The sequence below is a fragment of the Artemia sp. Qi Xiang Cuo genome, chromosome 19, assembly GCF_049724085.1.
Source record: "Artemia sp. Qi Xiang Cuo chromosome 19, ASM4972408v1, whole genome shotgun sequence".
Taxonomy (NCBI): domain Eukaryota; kingdom Metazoa; phylum Arthropoda; class Branchiopoda; order Anostraca; family Artemiidae; genus Artemia; species Artemia sp. Qi Xiang Cuo.
The window spans coordinates 55,864,180-55,883,434 of NC_142812.1; the positions used below are offsets into that span (position 1 = coordinate 55,864,180).

At 35.0% G+C, this 19,255-nt stretch overlaps 1 protein-coding gene across 2 annotated transcripts in view; it reads left to right on the forward strand.

Annotated features, from left to right (window-relative positions):
* The first annotated feature begins 13,184 nt into the window (after positions 1-13,184).
* The window catches only part of LOC148941023 (uncharacterized), a 111,505-nt gene continuing 105,434 nt past the window's right edge, over positions 13,185-19,255 (forward strand). The window contains exon 1 of one of the 2 annotated variants that reach the window (XM_089104825.1): positions 13,185-13,213. The gene's annotated coding sequence lies outside the window, so the exon portion shown is untranslated. Of the gene's footprint in view, positions 13,214-18,184; positions 18,300-19,255 lie in introns of those variants that run through there. The other variant, XM_089104826.1, reaches the window with a different exon arrangement.

Consider the following 19,255-nt stretch of genomic DNA (forward strand, 5'->3'; position numbering starts at 1 on the left):
ATACCACTCGAAATAGACATAAATACATACATATCAACCCACTGATATAGCAGTGTTCTCAGATAATATCTTTTTATAATTGTAGATATTGGTGCAAATTCGAAACAAAATTTTTATTTTTTTTTATTGTTATTTGACCTGTTTGCTAATTTTTAGGGTTTTCCGCATTGTTTGTTTTTCAGTTTTTAACTCCACTTTTGGCTTTATTTGTTTTTCTGTTTCCTTTCCGCGTTGTTTGTTTTTATCGATTATTAGTATAAATATTATAATAAACTAAATATTATATTATGAAATATTAAAATAAAGTAAATTCTTTATTACATTTTATTTAGACAAACTACAAATTTAATCCCTGGAGAATAAATCGTCTACCCTATAGCAGTTTTAGGGCAGTGCTATATTTTGTCAGTGTCGCCACATTGAACTGTGAACATAAATAGCCAGAATTCATTAGGTGGATTTGACACCGCTTTTAGTCCGTAAAAATTGAATTCTTCAAAGGACTTAACAACAGGAACCTTTTGAAGCTGTGGACATGAGCCCACATCATTTTTTTGTTTTTGTTTAGCACCCGATACTACAAAAACTGGTACATTTAAATTTTTTAATTATTTGAAGCACTTTGCTGAAATGGTTCTTACCTCTATTAGCAACAAAGACGTCAGAATCAGAAAACGGAGGAATCAGGAAAGATTGTAAATCATCTTCAATGATGAGCTCCTCTGAAACAGGAGTCAAATGGCCAAGGTTGGCAACCCGACTGACTTCATTGGGCCCGATCTCTCTTGGAGCACATGTCATTTCCTCGGGTGTGGTACCCACAGTTCGAAGTCGACTGGGTTCCTCGAAATAAAACCCAGTGTTTTTCAGACGGTGGAGAGGATCAGCCATATGTTCTTCCGTGGACGTATAAAATAAAATTTTGAGACTTTTTTTGTTTTTATGTTTAGTTTTTTTTACTGTTTGGATCTGAATATGGTTTTAAAGGCTTTATTGTTTTTTTTCTATTGGGTGAGTTTTTTCGTATTTCCATTGTTTTATGAGTGTAGTGTTTTATAAATTATTAAAAAATGATTGAATTTAAAGATTTATATATTATATATTTTTTCAATGATTTTAAAAAAAAAAAAATGAAGAAATAACATTAAAAAAATTTTATTATTATAAAAAAGTTTGAAACCAAGTTTCAGTAAAGATATTTAAAGGACTTTAATAATTTAAAAAAATGGTGTTTTCAGACCCTTATGTACCATTTACAGATAACAAATTAAAATATGTATAATAAAACAATGTTTAGAGAACATTTAAAGAAATAATGCTTTATCATAAGATGAACAAGTGTTATTACTGATGAGTATATTATGCCACTGTTCAATTAGTACCTAACACATGTCATAAACTATACATGTACTCTCTTCTCAGGTTCACAAAACAGCCATCTCGCTCAACTCCACCAGAGTAAAAACAGAGCAGAGTGTGCAGAACACTCGGGCTACACGACAGCTACACCCCCACAACTGAGCCAGGACCGTGTTCAGGTGGTGTCCATGTCAGTATTCTCGAATTACTTGTATAACCCGCCCTCGGAGGTGCTCTCGAAGCTAAGTCCTGATAAAACACAGCCCGTGCGATCAACTCGCCGAAAGACAGCACGTCAGGACTAGCTAGAGCAGGGTACTCCCCCACAAGACTATCTGAAACCGAGATTCGCCCGGCGATCGGGTACCACCTGGACGAGAGTGCTGGCAGAAATCATTCAGACCAAGTCGTCCCGGGTCGAGTTAAAGAGAATCTATAACAATGAGCTAATTTTTATAAAATGTTTTAACTCCCATGACTATATTAAAAACAACCTTTGTTTTGGTGGCTTTATTTATGTATATATATATATAAAAAAAAAAAATATTAATAATTTTTCAACTTCTTTTTTTGAAATAATTATATAATTTTAATAAAATTGTAATTTAAAAAATAATATTAATTTTGACTTTATTTTTAATCCTACAGTTTTTTTTTCAAAGAAATTTTTTTAATTTTAATTTTTTATTTTGCAGTGTGTAACTATTTAACATTTTTAATCTTCCTAATAATCTGTTAATATTAAAAAATAATATAAGAACTCTTAAAAATAACAATACTATTTACGTGGCACGTTTTATGAGGAACATAATTACTATAATAGTTATAAAATTAATATTTACTATTTAAAATTATAGACTTAGACAAATTAATTTATTTACTTTTCTTTTTTAATTTTTTAGTATGCAAATTAAAAAAAAAAGAATAAAAAGTCATCCTTAAAAATCAAAAACTAATAGAATATAAATAAAAAAAAATAAAAAAATTAATATATTAAATAATATTAATAATATTTTTATACATTTTTTTAAAACAAGTTCACATGAAATATATTAATATAATAATAAATAAAGCGCTCCCTCTGAAAAAAAAGTCCATAATAATAATACATGTACAACAAAAATATATTATAATTAATTAATTTATTTAAAATTCATATTCTAATATAAATACGATAATTTCTTCAAAAAATTAATTAAAAAGTGAATAGAAAATCATTCATATTATACATAATATAATTTTAAAATAAAATGAATTACAAATACTACTCACACCTCATCTCAGCACCCAGACGCCTGAGGCACACACAGCTACGCACGCTTCTCCTCCCCCCCACTCTCTTCAAAGCCTCCCTTTTTAAACCCGCTCACGAAGTTCCCAGTTCCTTTAAATCTTTCTTTATGACGTCCTCCCACCCCAGACGGGGACGACCTGCTTTCCGTTTAGCCCTAGATGGTTGGCCGAAAAGAACAATCTTCGGCAATCTGTCATCCTTCATCCGCACAACATGCCCTAACCACCTCAACCTTTCTTTCATTATAGACCTAGAAAGCGGTATTGAACCACATTTTTCGTATAGCCTATTGTTTGAAATACGGTCAGTCAGCCGGGTACCCAGAACAATCCTTAAGCAATTTCTCTGGAAAACATCTAGCAAATCTTCATCCGCTTTTCGGAGCGTCCATGCTTCAGAGCCATATTTGACCACTGTCATCACTGTAGCTTCTAAGATTCTAATCTTGGTTTGCAGACTTATCTTCCAATTCTTCCAGACTTCTTTTAACTGTGAAAAAACACCCTGAGCTTTGGCTATTCTATTTTGAACATCTTCACTGCTCCCACCGTCTTTACTAATAATACTACCAAGGTAAGTGAAACTGCCCATCTGATCAATGTTTTCATTAACCAACGTCACCTTTTCATCTTAACTTATTCCTAGCCTTAGTGACTTAGTCTTCCTAACATTAATTTTCAAACCAATACTAGCACCCTGAACTCGCAAAACCTCTAAAACTTCATTCATTTTGCTCACACTTTCATCTAGGATGCTTAAATCATCAGCATAATCCAAGTCCAGGAGACTTTTTCCTCCCCATTTGATTCCGTGGTCTCCCATTGCCTTTCCTGTGCTCCTTAAGACAAAGTCTATCAAAATAATCCATATAAAGGGGGATAGAACGAAACCCTGCTTAACTCCTGATTAAATACAAAACCAGCTGCTAACCTCATTTCCTACCTTAACCACATCAGTGTTATTCTCATACATAGCACTAATCACTTTAATGCATTTGTCTGGTATACCACACAAGGATAAGACCTTTGCTAAAGCTCTTTTATCAACAGAATCGAACGCTTGCTCATAATCTATAAAACTAAGGACCAAAGGTGTTTGAAAACTTAGGCACTTCTCAATTATTAGCCTAAGAGTGAAAATTTGGTGAACAAATCCTCTACCTTTTCTAAAACCGCACTGCTCTTCTCTTAAAACTTTGTCTACGGCATCTCTCAGTCTAAAAAGTGTCATATTACTAAGCAATTTGCTACCTACAGAGACCAGACTAGTGCCTCGATAATTACTACACTCATTTTTATCACTTTTCTTATAAAGTGGCTTAATTAAGGTTTTCCTTAAAATCGTTAGGTACTTCCCTTTTTTCAAAAATCATATTCATAATTTTCAATAACTTATTTCTAACCTCAGAGCCACCATATTTAAGAAACTCATTTACTACCCTATCAGCACCTGGAGCCTTATTATTATTTAATCCTCTTAGTACTGCTTATAATTCCTCATCACAAAACACATCTTCAGTCACATCAAAGGTATCACAAACTTTTTCCTTTCCCTCTGTATTTTTTACTGCAACTCTATCTCGGTTAAGCAAATTATCAAAATTTTCGGCCCATCTCACTTTAGCTTTGCCTTATTGCTAATTGCCACCCCATTCCTATCTCTAACTGGGACAAGTCCGGATTGAATACTACCTCTCCATTTTTTAACATGCCAGTACAATATTTTACTATTATGCCGTCTAGCTGCATCTTCTAAATCCTCGGCAAGTTTATCCATGGCCTCCACTTCACACCTACTTAGTTCATATTTCAATGCTTTCTCCACTTTCTTTACATTTCTTTTCTTTTCATGTGATCTATCACTCAGATAATTCTTGTACAAGTCCTTTCTCCTTTCTATTAAACATAAAGCTTTTTCACTAATATTCTTAGCTGCAGTTCTAGTTTTATCCTGTCTATTAAATAATAAAAATAAGTCAATAATCTGAATAAGTAAGTATACGATTATTTAATCCTTCTTTTAATATACAACTTTGAGTGATTCAAGAGCCGCATGCCTACACTTCTCCAACCCCTAAGGGGCAAAGGGTTGAGGTATGGATTTAATAATCTACTAGAAAGTAGTTGTAAACCATGAAACTGGATGACCTCTATTCCCTATTGAATCAAAATGCTTGACAAAATTGAAAAATATGTGTGTCATATATATAAAAATCCGAAATTATCAGAAGAATAATCATACAGAAGAGAGAAAACTACTACTAACAACTCACCGCAGTACCAAGCCGCCTGAGGCCAGCACAGCTATACACGCTCCTCCTCTATCCCAATCTATTCAAAGCCTCCCTTTTTACACCCTCCTAGGAAGTTCCCATTTCCTTTAACTCTTTCTTTATGACGTCGTCCCACCCCAGACGAGGAAGACCTGCTTTCCGTTTAGCCCTAGACGGTTGGCCGAAAAGGACAATCTCGAATGTTCTAGTCCCTTATTTTAGAATCAAAAGTGATTGAAGGGTAACCAGCCAACCCAAATACCTTTTTCTCATTAAAATAGGCTAGATTGCACTAACTGATTACTTTATTATTTCTAGCCTTAAAATATTAAACTTTGTATATATTTTCAAAATATATTCTGTTGAATTGATATTGAATTGAAAGTCAAGTATTTTGCAGTAGGCATCAAGACATGGTAAACTGTAGAAAAAAAAAACAAGACGAATAGTCCAAGTGTTTGGGAGGCAAATGTTTAAATGGCACGGGTAAATGGCGGGAGTAAGTATGACTCTCTAATTGGACAAATGCTTGTGTGATAGGTTTTGGAAAGGCAACCCTGCCTAGAGTCTTAGGCAGGTTGACAATATATAGGCACCAAATTCTGTTTCCTAAATTGGGCCCTGAATATCTCAGGTGACCCTTCATTTTGAAGTTCTTTTCTCGTGTTTCAGCAAACAGGGATAGAAAATAAAAGGCTGGGTCATGGTCCATGGAGATATGTGAAGTGATTAGTTCCAGTTATCGACTAATTACAGTGTCTTACTTCATGAGCAAGCTCTTTGAGTATGCCTCCTTGCCTGAAAATTTGATTAAATATGATTTTTCTTATTATCAAATTGGATTCAGAGCGGATTTTGGTTGTGCTCAAGCTCATTATGTACTTTGTCACCTGCTGGCTTCGCCAAAAATGCAAAAAGACCACTTTATTTTTTCTCGGTTGATGTCGAAACTTTGCAATCGTTTCATTGCTTAGTTAAAGCAAGAGTCATTTTTTCGTCATAAATGTTCTCCAGTACTGGCATTTTAATTTGTTTTCGGTTGAAATGGATGTTCGATATATCTGAGCCTATCACAGTAAAGAAGAAGGTCAGGCAAGGTGTTGTGCTGTCTCCATATATCTTTAAAACTGTGCTATTAGATTATTTGCGAATATTGTCTCCTACTGTGTTTTCAAAAAATGCTGGGGTTAGTCATATTGCTTATGCTGATGATGTACTATTACTTAGCCATACTAGGTCGGGCCTCACTAAGAATCGACATGTTCTGATTAATGCTTTGGGCAATGTTCGGCTTTCTCTAAAAGCTTCCAAATGCAGGTATGTTTGGTTTAATATTTCTAAGGAGGACTAATCACTCCCTAAGCCTTTTAAAGAAGCTCGGAGGATCAAAATAAAACTTTATTGTAGTGTATGAGGGTCAAGCAGGAAACTAATTTGACTTTGAGCAGGGGGCAAATATAAATCGGTACTAGTGCATTAAACGGACACTTTTATATACTCTATATGGAATGTCAAACGGGAGATGCTACAGATACCGGGACAGATACCCGGTACTAAAACAGTTGTTAGAGTGGAATTGAGTGAAATGGGTGATCTAATATGAATGTTAAAATTGTAATTTGGGATTTACCATTTATGCAATTCTTATGACATTGTTCATAGACCATTATAACCGGGTACCTGTTTCTGGTTAGGTTACGTATTTAATAGCTCCTCCTTCAGCTCCTCCTTAAGCTCCTCCTTTATATGTGGGTGCAATGCTACTCGTGTCTGTTTTAAAGATTAGATAAAAAAACAAGTTTTTTAAACTGAAAGTAAGGAGCGACATTAAAACTTAAAACGAACAGAAATTATTCTGTATATGAAAGAGACTGTCCCCTCCTCAACGCTTCGCTCTTTACGCTAAAGTTTTTTATTGTTTTAAAAAATAAAGTTGTGAGACAGAGTCAAAATTTAGCGTAAAGAGCGAGGCGTTGAGGAGGGGACAGTCTCTTTCATATACAGAATAATTTCTGTTCGTTTTAAGTTTTAATGTCGCTCCTTACTTTCAGTTTAAAAAACTTGTTTTTTTATTTAATTTTTGAACGTTTTTGAATAAATACAGGTTTTGATCTTGGCTCACCGTACATGAATAATTAAAACAAAATTTTCATATTAACTTACTTTTATTTAGTTAAATGGCTTTCTCAAAACTTGTTTAATTTTATTTACGAACGTTTTTATTAGTAATAAATATACGTAACTTACGAATTAACTTACGTAACGAACTTCTATATTCATATATTTTTAATACGTTTATTAGGGGGTTCGCCCCCTAGTCAATACCTCGCTCTTTAAGCGAAAGTTCAAATTTTGTTCCAATTCTTTAGAAATGACCGCTTAATCACAAAGGCCGTTAATTAGAATAAATAGCTCTTATGAAAGTACTAAAAAATCTTTGGCTTAAAGAGCGAGGCATTGACTAAGGGGTGAACCCAATTATATATGTAATATTTTCTGTTCGTTTAAAGTTTCGATGTTGCTACTGTTGCAGTTGAAATACTTGTTTTTTTTTAATTAAATTTATGATCTTTTTTTAAATAATGGTGGGAAGTCCGGCGTCCCCTTCATAGCAATGTCCCTTCCCCCATGAAAACTTCCTTCATGGAAAGATCCTCCCACATAACCCCTGACCCACCCACCCCCCCACTACCAGGAAAAATCTCCCCTGAAAATGTATGTATACTTCCAAATAACCAATACTATATGTTAACATTGGGTAAAGTTCATAACTTTCAGCCCTCCCCCCGGGAACTTCGGGGGATTATGTAATCTTAAAAGACATACTTATAATATTTTCGAACATGCTGAACAAAATGGCTATCTCAAAATTTTGATCAGGTGACTTTGGGAAAAACATGAGCGTGGGAGGGGGCCTAGTTGCCCTCCATTTTTTTTTGTCACTTAAAAAGGGCACTATAACTTTCAATTTCCATTCTAATGAGCCCTTCCACTATATTCTAGCACAACTGTTTCGATACTAACACCCCTGGAGAAAAAAAAAAAAAAAAAAAAAAAACAAATAAACCCGCACCCGTGATCCTTCTTTTGGCAAAAAATGTAAAATTCCACATTTTTGTAGATGGGAGCTTGAAACCTCTACAGTAGGGTTCTCTGATACGCGGAATGTGATGGTGTGATTTTCATTAAGGTTCTATAACTTTTAAGGGTTCTTTCCCCCTTTTTTCGAAAATCAGCCAAATTTTCTCAGGCGCCTAACTTTTGATGGGTAGGATTAAACTTGATGAAACTTATATATTTGAAATCAGCATTAAAATTTGATTCTTTTGATGTATCTATTTGTGTCAAAATACCCTTTTCTAGAGTTTCGGTTACCATTGAGCCGGGTCGCTCCTTACTTACAGTTCGTTACCACGAACTGTTTGATTAAATGGCTTGGCATTACTTTTTCTTTTACACTTTCGGCTACATGCTCGTCCCTGGTTGCTAGTGCTCTACAGTGTATTCGTATCTCGTATGGTAAAATCTCACCAAATAGATGAAGCTACAGTCGTAGAGGCTTATGTAAACTTTACCATAGTTTTTGCTCTCTAACAATTCTATTTCTCGCTGGTTTTCAGCCTTTAATGCAAAATAAATACTGTCTTCAGTTAAGGAGTGATTATTTTAAATATTGCAAATTCTTCTAATATTTGCCAAGATTGTATAGAAACCATAAGGTTATTTCTCGTTTTGGTCTTGCTGATCCGCTAGTGCTGCTTGACGACATCGCAAAGGATCCGAGGGCTGATAATCCAAAAAAATTTGTGAAACAGTGACCTTCTCAGTTATTTCCCCCTGGTTTCTAATCAGCAGACATGGCTATGTCATTAATGTTGTGTTTTCGCTTGTATTTTCTTGTAGTTTATATTGTTTTGTTCTTTACCCCTTATTTATTTTTGTACTGTTGCGGGTTATAAATAAACTATCAACTTTAGCAGTTACCTAGCATCATAGCTGGAAAATCTGATAACCCGAAATTTATATTCATACTAAATTATTTTATGTCTTTGGTCTCTATTAAGAACTTTCGATTCCAAGCCCTCCAATAGCCAGTACCAGCCTTTGGGGGGGGGGGTGCACACAGGACCGGATATATTACGAATCACAATCATACGAGTGATTTTGTGACTTTGCGTGGGGCTTCACAGACAAAGCCGTGGAATGTATGGCTGGGGTTCCCTAATGCGGGACTCCCCTGTATGTGAAGCAGGGCCAACGATTTTAAAACTGTCAAAACCCCCGTTTGTTAGAGCTTTTTGATCCTAAACCACAACAGTCTTGCTGAACCCTAGGAATCACATTGTTACCGGTCCCGCTGGAGGTTATATTATTATTGCTCCCGCTACGTTATAATCTTAACATTAGGCTCCACGCAATGGCGGATGCAAAAGGCCCTGCGTACCAGTAAAGCCGTCTCTGCCAATAGCTCTGCTGTTTGAGGGGTGTTTGTTTTTAGTAAGGGCCATTTGAAGATCAGTACACGACAAAAGGTTTTTGTTTAAAATTAATTTATATTCAGATATTACATACTTTACTGTATTAAAATGCACAGTAATTTTTTTTTTTAATTTGACATCTACCACTGGCAAAAATTATAGAGAATCATAAGGAAGCCTTTTCAACACAAGTAGATTTGTGTTTTTTTTTTACGCATTTAAGACACTTCTGACGTGTAAATTCCAATTTTTCCACCTCCTTAGCACTTTTCAACAAAACTATAAGAAAACTGAAATAATAGTTTCAAATTTAGAAACCTTATTTTCCACAGGGGGAGAGGGTATTTTCCACGAGGTGTATTTTCCAAGGAGGGGGTGTTTTCCGCGGGGTTACACTTTCCGAAGGAGGGGGGGCTATTTTTCGTGGGGGAGGACATTTCTCTGGATTTAAACACCCCCCCCCATTCACTTTATTCATTTATGTTACTTTACTGTGTTTATGGCCGTATATTTTGCTTTAAAATACACTTATTTGTGTATCTATCTAATATGCAGAATAATTGTACCAAACACATTTTGCATGCAGGCCCGTTATGCTTACCCCCCCCCCTAATGTGCAAATCTATAGCTCAAATTTATTTTTAAATTAACGAAGAAAGTAACCAAAAAAACGGTGTGTTCTCGAATTTTACACAGCGTAAACTTGAGTGAGTGGCGCATAATACACAAGTACCAAAATTCCACCCCCTCGCCCCCCCCCCCCCTAAAAAAATAAAAAAAAATAAAACTCAATTTTTTTTGGGGGGGATGGGGTATTTTCCGTGGGGGGTATTTTCCGGGGAGGGGGTATTTTCCGCGGGGTGTATTTTCCGGGAGGCTATTTTTCGGGGGAATTTTCCGTGGGGGGTATTTTCCGGGGTGGTATTTTCCACGGGGGGTATTTTCTGCGGGGGGGGGGGTATTTTCTGCGGGGGGGGGGGTATTTTACGGGGGGATATTTTTCTGGGGGAGGGGTATTTTCCGCGGGGGTATTTTCTGGGGGGTATTTTCCGCGGTGGGGGGGGTGTATTTTCCTGGGCGGTATTCGCCGGGGGGGGGGGTAAACTCCGGCCACCGCAAGAAGTAATGCCACAACGAATCCGGGAGGCACCCTATCCCGGTATACTGGAGCCATTTTTAGATGCTAACCCCTTCTGTAAGGTCAACGAATCAGGGAGGCACCCTATCCCGGTATGCAAGAGCCATTTGGAGTTGATAACCACTCGTATACGGTCAACGAATCCTGGAGGCGCCCTTCCTAGTGTTTCCACTTCTCCCGATTTTCTGGGAGATCTACCGAATTTCTAATGAATCTCCCGACAAAAAAAGTAGATACCGAATCTCCCGAAAATCTCCAGAAAACTTAATGCCCGAAACATTCTACGTTGTGGTCATTCTTTTTTTTACCTAGCCGTTGTCTGTCGTCTTTTAGGAATTGTTCCTAACGTCCCAGGCAATTGAGGCAGCGCGATTTGAATTTATTGGCATAGGTTTGCCCATTATCCATTCCACAGTGGTTGCAATGATTTCCTATTTTGATCATTTTGATCAAGGTTTGTAATTAATTAATTATTTTCAATTCATAAACTAACCACAGGTGTTGGCTTGCACCAAGAAGACGGGAACTACCACTATGTGGGTCCAGCTGATTCAGTAGGTTTAGAATGATCCAAATTTACTACAAATTTAAAGAAATATGACAAAAATTGGACTTTGTCTGCAGTTGCTCTGTAAAACTGAAGGGGTTTGCTTCAAATGACCCAATACAAGAAACAGAGATGAAAATTGCAGCATTTTGAAAACAATTTACAATTTTTGCTGGTTGTCGAGTTAGTCCCATTCCTGAAAAATATGCCGCATAAGAATGTTATTGATAACGTAAGATTGTGTAAGCAGAAAGTGTAAAAATATAGTCCACCAGGGCCTGTCAGTGTATTATAAAACAAAATCGCGAAGAAAGGATGAAAACGAGTAAAATTAGTGGTCGAAAAGTACCATTGACAAAAGAATGGCGGGAACATTTCAATATTGCCAATGATGATAAAACAGTGACTCTGACAGCCGTGGATTACTGGAAATTGGCTTTGAGTGCGAGAGACCACCGTGGAAATCAAACTTAGCAAAGTTTGTACAATACTTTCTTTCCCTTGCCATTTTCGAACGTAGCTTCAGAAAGACTATTCAGCTTACTCAAGAAGTAAAAACAGACAGTAGGAATCATTTGGTAACAATATCTTTGGCTTCCACAATTCAGACGAAACTTGAAATGAAACGAGACGGAGTTACAGCCGACACACTGACGGTTGACCAGCCCCTGAGAAAGAGGCTAAAAGAACTAGCAGTGTATGCCGTCACAGTTGAGTTACTGCATGATCAGGGAAGAATCCTCACATAAAAAGCCATCCGATATGACACAGATTATGAATGTAATGCGGTATATATATCTGAAAGTTTTGTTATTTTTTATACTTTTTTTCAGTTATATCAATACTAATTAGCTACGATTTTGCGTTTTCTCTTTATCATTTGTGAATATCTCTGGGGATGGTGGCAAAAAAGGTTATCTACTCAACTCAGACTCAATGCCAAAGGCCTTGTGTCCGTAATTCGTCCAGATTTTCTGTCCCAGTTCTGAACTTAGTGGGCTCTCGTGTAGAATCTCAAAGGGCGAGAAAAAATAGGGGTCGATGAAGAAAAATGTCTTAATTAAACAGTAATGAGAGGTAAACAAGCCACGTCCGCCTATGGTCTTAAGCAGGTTGACCAAAAATTTAGAATTGACATAGGACCATAAATTTGCTTGAAATAACAGGCAAACAATCGTTTCAAGCCATCAGAGTCTCAATAAGAGCCAACAGCTTTAGAGTCTGAATTAAATATAACTGAAGTCTGAATTGAAGTTATCAAGTAGTTTGCAGTAGGTTGCATAGGCTGCATCAAGACATGGCTAATTGTAGACAGAGAAAAGCCAAGACAGATAGTCCAAGTAATTGAGAGGCAAATGTTTAAATGGCTGGGACACGGCTAAATGGCAGGAGTATGCATGGTTTCTCTTATCGGAGACATACTTGTTTGTTAGTTTTTGGAAAGGCATGCCTGCCTAGAGTCTCAGGTATGCTGACCAAGAATTCAACAATTGACATAAGACCGTTAGATTGCCTGTAATGAGAGGCAAACAAGGCACGTCCGCCTATGGTCTTAAGAAGGTTGACCAATAATTTAGAATTGACATAGGACCATAAATTTGCTTAAAATATCAGGCAAACAATCGTTTAAAGCCATCAGAGTCTCATCAGAGCCAACAGCTTTAGAGTCTAAATTAAATATAACTGCACTTAGTTTCAAAATTAAATACATTTCAATTTTTTTCCTGCTTCCTTTTGTCATGTTTGACAACGTTAATCTACAAATTTTCTTTCCGGAATTGCAGCTGGCTCCAGTAAATCTTCACTCCAAACATTTAGAATGTGGTACTTTATGCTCAAATCGCTCGAACACCTCCAAAAACTCAATACAAAATACAAAACTGAAAATTCTACTAATTCCTGAGATCCATTTCCCGATTTTCTCCCAAATCCTGAGAGCCACCTACCGATTTTCTCCCGAAAATTGTCAAGATTTTACAGATTGTTTGAAAAGACAAGTGGAAACACTGGCCCTTCCCGGTATGCTGGAGCAATGATTTTTCAAGAATCAAAAGATTTAACTCTTCGTCTGTCGGCAACACTGTCTGATATACGCATTCAATTTAAAAACTGAAAATTGAGGAAGGTATATAGTATTTCCCCTTTGCAGCTTTTTTCTTAGATTAACTTTATATATAATTAAGTATGTGTGTTTTTATATTTTTGAGCCTAAGTGATATGCTTTTTCCAGGACTAGGCGTAACTTCAAAGTGTGTTGCCAAACTATGATTAGGCTCTAGGCCCCTAAGATAGGCCTACTTCTTTTCCTATTCAAGGCTGTATTTTGCCATGCATTAATCTTTCCTCAACGTGTTCCAGAAGGATCAGAAAACATGGAAAATAGACTATATAGGCCTAATTTGTGGTAGCCCTATAGGCTATGTTTTCATATTAGGGGGGGGGTTAAAATGTAGGGAAGTTGCAGATAAAGTCTGTTAACTATAATTATTATACATATTGGAAACTTAGAATTGTTGTTTTTTAAAGTCAAAATAAGGAGAAAAGGTATCATACTTAACAAAAATATCAAAACTACACAACTCAAATATAAACCATTTTCCTACTGTTTCAAACTTTTTTGAATGCTGTCAACAAAAATAGCACTGAATTTTGTGATTCAAAACTTTGCCATCAACAATTCAGGGTATATATTTTCACATTAGGGGGGTGGGTAAATTTCATGGTAATAGCCTATTGCAGTGGGCAATATAATTTAGCTAGGACAAAAGTGAAAACATCATTCAATGCTTCTCTTGTGCTCTTTCATAATTCAGATAAAATATATTTGAGGCCCGTTTAAGGGCTCAAGATGCAATTAGCCCCAGAAGCAATTATTGAATCATGAAAGAGCATAAAAAAGGCATCAAATACCATTTTCACTTTCATCTATGCTAAATTATAAGGCCTGCTTTAAATTTACCCATAATCTAAGGTGGGGCAGGGTATACCACAAGGTCTGAGTTGCTTTTGTCTTGAAATGGCTATACAAATCTAAAATGATTACAAACAATTAAATAAAAGGAATTTAATGTCACTTTGGTGACAATCATTTGTAGTTGGTTAAAATGCTATTCTCAAAATCTATAATATGTTCAATGCCATGGCCTATAGAGGCTTTAATAGCAATAGATATCTATCTGTGTATATTCAAAAAGAGTACAACAAAGCATTTTTTTAGTATATACATGTAAATCATAGCTCAGTAATAGAAAAGTCTCCAATGTGATCTCACATGTTTCTTGACTATCCAAAAAAATGATGGAATTCTTACTTTATATTATGTATAACTATAAATGAGTCATATTTCCCTGTTGTTGTTTTTTCATTTTTCTTGGTTTTTGATTCAGTTCTCATTATTTTTTAATTTAGTTTTTTCTATATGATCTAATGCTACAAAAGGCTATTCAAGGAGGCTGAAGATAAACTTTTAAAAATACAAACATGAAAAAAAAATCTAAAAATGTCTCTCTTTATTCTAGCATGTCTTCTTTTGAAGAGATGCTTTTCTTTACCTTTACCTAGATATTGGATAATAATATAGAGTTATGACCCCTGTAAAATTAACTTGCTCATTAAATTGAAAGTATTAGCCCACCATTAGATTCCTTGTTTTAGGTTCATCTTCAATATCCTTTGATATATGTTACCTCAACCGTGTACCTCCTTGAGAGTCATATATATATATATATATATATATATATATATATATATATATATATATATATATATATATATATATATATATATATATATATATATATATATATATATATATATATATATATATATACAATAGGCAACTATATATAGTTGCCTATTCTATATATATATACAATAGGCAACTTGCAAAACTTACAGCCCCTATACCAGGGGCTAGGGGGGTTGTGAACCTTGGAGGCATAGTTATTTAACCTTTGATCTGTTTTAAATAAAAGTCATCTCAAAACTGAATCCATTTGACTGAACCCTTGTGCAAATCAACCCCCTTACTCTTTTTTCAGTATTCTACAAATATTAGTTAATATCATGTGGTAAAACATAAGGTAGAATCTGTACATGTTCTACCTTTTTGTAACTGTTTATTTTTTAAATTTATAAAATAAAGTCTTGTCAAGATAATTCTTAAAAAAGCTCTGTTTTTTTTGTCTAAAAAAATAAAACATCACAAATCATTAAACCTAGACTTATTTCTCCCTTTTTTATGTCTTTTAATGGGGATTCCCTTGGCCCTATTCCTGGCTCCCTGTCCTAAGCCTTATATACTAAAAAAAAAAAAAAAATAAAAAGAAAGAAAAAAAACAGTAAGTACATGGAACAGAATTGTATCAGATGCAATGCTATATTGTAGGTTCCATTGCAACTGAACCCCAAACATTTGAACCACCAAATAACTGAACCATTGTGCAACTGAACCCTTGTGCAACTGAACTCCATTTAACTGAGCCCTTGTGTAACTCAATCCCCATGGAACTCAACCCCATTTAACTGAACCATTGTGCAATTGAACCCCCATGTAAATGAACCACTGTCCAACTTGACCACAATGTAACTGAACTCTCATGCGACTCAAACACCATACTTACATTGGGCAAAACACAAGTTAGAATCTTTACATGTTCAACCTTGTTGGAATTGTTTGCTTTTTTAAGTCATGATATAAATGACTGTCAAGATGAATAATAAACTGTTTTGTTGTTACAAAAACAAAGCAAATTGGATGTCACAAACTGTTAAAGCCAGATTTATTTCTCCTTTTTTTATGTCTGTTAATGAGATTTCCCTTCGCTCTGTCACTGTCTACTGGTGTAGGCGTTTACCCCCCTCTCTCCCAAGGAAAAACCCTCCCCTGGAAAATACCCCCTTGTGGGAAACATGGTTTTCCAAATTGAAATATTTTATTTGGGTTCTGTTATTTTTTAGATTAGCTGAGAAGTGCTAAGGAAAGTGGAAAATAGGAATTTATGTGTGTCTTTCTCCCCCCCCCCCACCCTTCTGTTCAAAAATGGTCTTCTCATGGAAAATCGTCCAGAAACTCTCCTTCCCTCTTCAGAAACTCCCACGTGAAAAATGTCCATATGCTTCCCAATAACACACACTATCTGTAAGCAATGGACAAATTAAAGAACTTAAAAAGGTATTTAAACTTCTGCAATGGGTTTCTCTGATTGTTTTGTAGCTAGGGAGAGGGAGATACCTCAAAGGTGCATTTTAATGCCAAAACATCTCAACTCTCATTAGGCCTTTGGATAAATACAGAATCAGCTCTAGGGGAGAGACAAGAGGAAGGTGGAGGTGGAAATTAGTTATAATCCCCAGGCAGTTCTAGTCTTTTTGTATAAGTCGAAAGTGATTGAATACTAACAAACTGCAAGAAGTATTTTTGAGAGGGGGAGATTTTTCATGGGGAGGCATTTTCTGCAAGGTGGTATTTCCCGGAGGTGTTTTTACCAGGGGGGGGGGGGAGGCTGGTCGTCCTCCAATCGCTTTTTACTTTTAAAAAGGGCCCTAAAACTGTCTATTTTCAATCGAACAATAAAACGCAATTAATAAATGTGATTAACAAAAAAAAAAAACAGTCCACGGAGCAAGGGCTGTAGGTTATTACCAGTTATCCATTGTTAAAATTTAAGGATTTTATATAAGGGATGGTCATACAAACTTTGGAGAAGGCTCATTCAATTGGAAATTGAAATTTCAAGTTCAATTTTGAAAAATCAAAGGTAATCAGCCTCTCCCTCTTACCCGCTGTTTCCCCCTAAATGCATCCAATCAAAATTAAAAAAAAAAAAATTCAAAATAGTCTAAAGGTCAAATAACCATGGCTCTGGAGTTATCAACCCCACCAGCAGCTCCTGGAGCAAGGGCTGTAAGGTAAGCCAGTTACTCAATGTTAATAATTAAAGTTTTTATGAAAAATATTTTTGTATGAACTGGGGGGGGGGTGCTCATTCAATTGGAAATCAAAAGTTCCAGTGTGTTTTTTAAGAATTAAAAGTGATTGAAGGACTTCCATCCCACCCTTTTTTCCCCAAATACATCCAATCGATAATTTTGAGATGACTTTTATTTAAAACAGATCAAAGGTTAAATAACTATGCCTCCAAGGTTCACAACCCCCTAGCCCCTGGTATAGGGGCTGTAAGTTTTCCAAGTTGCCTATTGTATATATATATATATATATATATATATATATATATATATATATATATATATATATATATATATATATATATATATGTATATATATATGTATATATATATATATATATATATATATATATATATATATATATATATATATATATATATATATATATATATATATATATATATATATATACAAGCAATAAATGTATACATATTTATGTATTTTTTTCAAAAATGGCTCCATATTTTTGCAGGAAAATTGGTATCTTGGAATATTCTTGCATAAAAAAAAACAATCTAGATAGGTCAGAAGTCTGAGAAAATTTGTTAAGAGCCTTAATTTTGGTTTTGCAAACAATGTCATATACTATGTTAGTATATCATGTAAGCATTTCATATGACATCATATAAACATTTTCTTATATGATGTCATTCATAGCATAAATAAGATTGTTGAGTTTCCAACACAGCAGTTATTTATATAATTTAATGTCTATTGGAAGGCCCAAAAAACAAAAATTTGAAGTTGCAATTACAATAAATGATGATTCTTTGGAATGAGAACCTAAACTATCAAACATGATAAGATGTGAAAATTGACAACCTGGACCATCAGTTGCTTCAACACCAATACAGGTAGCTAAAGAAATTTCACATTGCTAAATTGTCTGAAGTAATCAAAATCCAAAAATGTGTCAAAAATATAATGAAGAGAAAAGACAGATGAGGTTGGAAGACATGCAACACCTAGCAAGTGAGCACATCAAAAATGAGAATGATGAGCAAAGACACATGTGATTTGAAGACATGCAACACTGAGCATGTGAGCAAGTCAGAAATGAAAATGAAGAGCAAATATGCATGTGACTAGAAGAACAGTGGTGGCATGTCAAAAGTGAAATATGAAGAGCAGACACTCATGGTTAGAAGACATGTGACACTGAGCTTGTGAGCAAGTCAAAAGTACTTTTGCACATTAGGGAATGGGGGTAATGTGAATTGAAGTACTTTTACAAATGATATAAGTAAGTATTTTATACTTAAAAAATTTTCTTCCAGAATTGTGTGGTGTTTCCTTGTGAGGAGAGCTTATTTTAATTACTGGAAAAAAAAACTAAAAAAGAAACAAACAAAAAATCATACTTTATAGTAGACTATATAGCATAGGAAAAGTTTCATATTAATGTGTTTGTCTATCCTATTGTTTACAAGTGCAATATAAGGTAATTACTGTGGAAAGTGACTAAGTTGGCCAAATTAAACTCTAAGGAATTGATCCAGATGCTTAATATGTCCCAGGATGGTTGGCTATTTTGAAGTACCTACCTCCACACCTTCACCCTCCAATTGGCACTTATCATTGATAACCATTCATAATTTTTGTATTATAAAACTTTAACCTTGAGAGATAGATCTAGTGGTTGAATTAGTCTCAAGAAAAGTGTTAGTCACAAGAAAAAGGGTCTACTTTTATTTTGTTAAAAGGTTTCCTTTGCTAAGGCTATAGAGCCAAAGAAAGACACTAGAAACTAAAAACTAAGGTAAAAACTTTATTTTGATTTTATTGAATAAGAGACAGAAATAAGAACATAACTCCAGGGACTGATCAATGATCCCTAGGGCCTAAACATTTGCCCCTGAGAACATCAAGTATTCATATTAACACATCACTGATTTACATCACATCCTAATACATAATACATCACAAAGTATTAAACTACAGGCACTATACCCTACACAGCAAAAAAAAAGAGAGAATCTTGCTAAAAACCATTCATGTGCTATAGTAGAATAAATATTATTTTTTTTATGATTGTATGAAAATAATGAAACTGAAACAGAGTCTTCCAGCAGTAGAACTTTCCATAATTTTGCTCCAACACATTTTGTGGAAAAAGCTGCTCTTTGTGTGTGTCTGACAAATATCCAAAGTAAGAGAAAAATGTTCAGATGACAATGTTTGGACAAATATGATAATATG